Genomic DNA, 4,558 nt, shown 5'->3' on the forward strand with positions numbered 1-4,558 from the left:
ATGACTAAAAAGTCCAAAATCCAAGACCAACCTAAGCTTGGATTCGTGGATCCAGAATTTTAAGGCCCAACCCAACCCAAGGCGTGGAACCGACAGCAACTTCAAGCTAATGGTTGACGCCGTTCATTCGGTTCAATCTCTCGTTGAGCCCGACTCAGTGCTGGTGGGTCGAAGGCCCGAAGAACGGTTTAGTTCGTATAACAGCCAATCATACAAGGGTTAGGGTTGTTCATGGTCCGGTTCTCTGCAGTCTGGAGAAGATTTTAGAGAATTTTTTAAATCAAACCAAAATATTTTATTACCGTCGCTGTGGTCCCTAATACAATTTGAGTAATTCGATTGGGCTTAATCCGAAAGCCCAAATGACATACCCAAACTGAACCAAACCATTTTTGTGTCTAAACTAAACCATCCATTTTAGTTAGTTCAATTCGGTTTGGCAGTCTAGTACATATAATGCACACCCCCAAAAGGGTATGCCTGTGCCTTCAACGGAAAAAACGGAACATATAGGGCAAATTTTATTATCGTCCTTGAACTTTGTTTACAATTAATTAATTACAAACTCTTCCCTATGTTTGAAGTTTATATTTACACTTAAACTAATCCTTCACGTAGTTGATGAATACGAAGATCAAAGTTAAGATGCTTTTGCAATGATTTCAACCCAAAAATAAAACAGGATGATTAAATAGACAATTTACTCATTAATTCTATATTTCTACCAAAAAAACTCATTAATTCTAGATATTTTAAATGAAAATGAAGCCATTACGTATTTAAAGAGATCAAATCCTAAAGCAAAGATTTCATGCTCCTGTGTATAGATTCAAATCCTAAAGCTGTAATTTAAAATAGCAACATGCATGATGCATGATTTTTACACACAATTCAAATAGACGAAACTCTTTTTTTAGAAAACTATAGCTAGGTACCCTATATTCTATGGGTAAGTGACATTATAGGTCTCAACTTTTAAGTGTGACAATCAAATACCCTAAATTTTTAAATTCATTTTATACGATCCTGATAATAAATTTGTTAATTGTTGTTGCACTAAAGGTTAAAAAAGTCATTACGTATCAGTCCATATCAATTAATATATATCGTATCGAGCCCTTCCCGATACGTCCCTACAAGGGTTGTATCGGGTCAGGACCTGGTTCAGAGGGTAGCCGAGATTTAAACCGGCCCCTCTGAACCAAAATTGAAAAAAAAAAGGACCGATACAGACCAACAGTATTGATACTTTGAACCTTGGTTGCACTTGATAGTTGAGGTCCTTAAGTATCATTATCCCCAAAGTAAAAGGGTATTTATCTGTAATTTTCCTTTTTTTTCTGCCTTGGTTTTTTCATGATGGACATGTTAGGAGTGGTTCTAGTGTTTAAATATAGATTTCCTCTAATTCCTTGTATTTTGTGTTTTAGTGGGTTCAAAACCGATACATATCATATGATCTGCATTGATATATTACATTATTTTGAACCTTGCATTTAACTTATTTTTGGAATTTTCAATATATAATATTTCTCAAAGCAAATTAAAGTTCCACTAAACCAATTGTCAACTTAGTTTTTTTGTTCATATTTGAATGAGTTATATTGGGAAGAGGCCTGCGTCCAAACTTCCATTGTGCAAATTAAGGATTATGTATGGTTTAATCAGGATGTGTTGGTTCTCCTTAGGGATGGCAATAAGGCAGGTTTGGGGAGGTTTTTGTAAATTTTAGACCTTATCCATCTCCCAACTCATACCTATCCCAAAATTCATAGCTAGTTGGATTTTGAGAATCCAAACCCGTATCTAATTTCTTATTATATATAAATAATAAATAAGTAAAATAACATGAATAAACAACAAAATTTTCAATTAATTGATTAAGACATGTAAAATATATAAACTATCAATTATCCTATACATAAAATTCATATGGTCTCCAACAATATGCACATTCGGGAGGGTCCAAAATTCATCCTTCAAACAAAAAGAAAATGCCCCATGGGAGCGGATACCCACCAGATAGAGTAGAAATTGCCATTCATAATTCTCCCAAGTCCTGAGCGGTTGATCCCTCAACCTAATTCTAAGCACAAGAAAAAGTAAACCAATTCTTATCGCAAGGTGAATTAGTTCTATCTTAGACATACATATTTTTCCGTATAATGAGTAGGATAGGTTTATTTGGAAGGGGATGGCTAATATTGGGAAGTTTTTAAGTAATTTTATCTTTTGAAATAGAAGTTGGTTAATGTTCAGTTGGATAGAAGAATTTTAAATTCGAAAAGGAAAGTTTGGAAACTTAAAATTCCTTCCAAGTTTAAATTACTTATGTATAGCAAGTCATTAGGAGGCTTATTTTTGCTAAAAGTGACTTAATTCAATTAGGCATTGGCATTAAAAAAAAGACTTAATTCAATTAGGTATAAATGTGGATGACATTTGTCTTTTGTGTAAGTCATTAGGAGGCTTATTTTTGCTAAAAGTGACTTAATTCAATTAGGCATTGGCATTAAAAAAAAGACTTAATTCAATTAGGTATAAATGTGGATGACATTTGTCTTTTGTGTAAGTCATTAGGAGGCTTATTTTTGCTAAAAGTGACTTAATTCAATTAGGCATTGGCATTAAAAAAAAGACTTAATTCAATTAGGTATAAATGTGGATGACATTTGTCTTTTGTGTAAGTCATTAGGAGGCTTATTTTTGCTAAAAGTGACTTAATTCAATTAGGTATTGGCATTAAAAAACAAGACTTAATTCAATTAGGTATAAATGTGGATGACATTTGTCTTTTGTGTAAGTCATTAGGAGGCTTATTTTTGCTAAAAGTGACTTAATTCAATTAGGTATTGGCATAAAAAGACTGAATTCAATTAGGCATAAATGTGGATGACATATGTCCTTTGTGCAATAATGCTCAAGAATCTGTATTGTATTTGTTTTTCTATTGCCATTTTACTAGGTTTGTTCTTTTTGATAGCCCTTGGAGTATGAGTCATTTCTCGGTATTCCTCTTTAGTAGACTTCATTTTAGAGATTGTTAATTCTTTGGCCTTTTCGTGTTCTTCTGATGATGTTTTGGAAAGGTAAACCATTGCTTGGTATTTTGTTTAAAAAGCTCGTAATGACTATATATTTAATAATGCCAATAGATCAACTACTTGAGTTTTGAATTCAATTAGCAGAATGCTGTTTTACCAAAAAAAAAAAAAAAAAAAAAGAATAGCAGAATGCTTAAGTTAAGGAGCAACTTGTCAAATGGTATAATTCAAGATTCTGATGGAAATTTTATTTCCTTAAAGATTAGTTGATTTGGGTCAATGTATGACCATTCAATGTGATGGGGTATTGCTAATTTCAGGTAGGATTGTTTATGGGATTTGTGTTATTTATTGTAACAATAATTTTATTACGAACGCAGGTGCGAGGTACATTTAAGGATCATGTGGTGGTTGAATTAAGAGCAATTTAGAAGGTTCTTCTTCTTGTAAAGGATAATCAATGGGCATCCATTCTAATCTTATTTGTTTTAATGTAAAGATTATTGTGTAGGCTCTCAATTCACATTCATGTGTTTTGGCTTGGAAACATAATTTTTAGATAGATCAAATTTTGTATGCCTAAAATGGATTTAGGCTCGATTTTGTATAAATATATTCTAAGGAATTGTAATATAGCTGCTCACACCCTAGCTCAGAAAGCTAAGTGTTTTGTGAGAGAGTGTATTTGGTGGGGCAGCCCTCTGGTTTGTAGTAAATAGTTTGTAAATTCCTTTTCTTAGTATAGTGTTATTTTATATATAAAAAAAATCAGTTGTATAAAATTGACTTAGAACTGAACCAATTATTTATCCAGATAATCAGATCTAATATGATTAATTAGGCCTACTGACATCTATAACTAGCAACGATAATAACAACTTAAAAACTAATTCACTTTTTGATAATATAACCTTATTAATATTGACAGTAAATAGAAAACCTTTTTATTAATCATATGATCAATTCAGAAATGGAATGGAAATTAAAATCTTTCAGAAACTGAATCGGAATGATCAATTTTTATAGTCTGTTCGGTTCAAACAGTAATGAGAATGAGAATTAGAATCAGCAGGAATAGGATTTCATTTCCAAGGGAGGGGTAGGGAATGGCCATTCCCTCAAATGAGAGAATGTCATTTCAAAAAGATGGGAATGGGATTCCGACTCTGCCCAGAAGCCAACCAAACAGTTGGAATCAGAATGGGCCATTCCAATTCCGATTCTAATTCTAGACCCCTATTTAATTTCGTTAACCAAGTAGAACCTTATTTCAATTCCCATTTTAATACAAATTTTGATTCCCATTCAATTCCAATTCAAAAATTGGACCCTAAAATTCTAGAACAGTAAGAAATGAGTATAAGGCAGCTGCAAGCAATGTCTTCAAAAACCGGATCAGATTGGACAGTTGGACCGGAAAATCAGGAACTGGTCAGGTGACCGGTTCCATTTTACCCTAAAATCGTTATTTGGCCAAAAATCATTGATTTAGTCACTGAATCACTGACCTGGGC

The sequence above is a fragment of the Nelumbo nucifera genome, chromosome 3 (genome assembly GCF_055504915.1).
Source record: "Nelumbo nucifera cultivar China Antique chromosome 3, China Antique-T2T, whole genome shotgun sequence".
NCBI lineage: Eukaryota > Viridiplantae > Streptophyta > Magnoliopsida > Proteales > Nelumbonaceae > Nelumbo > Nelumbo nucifera.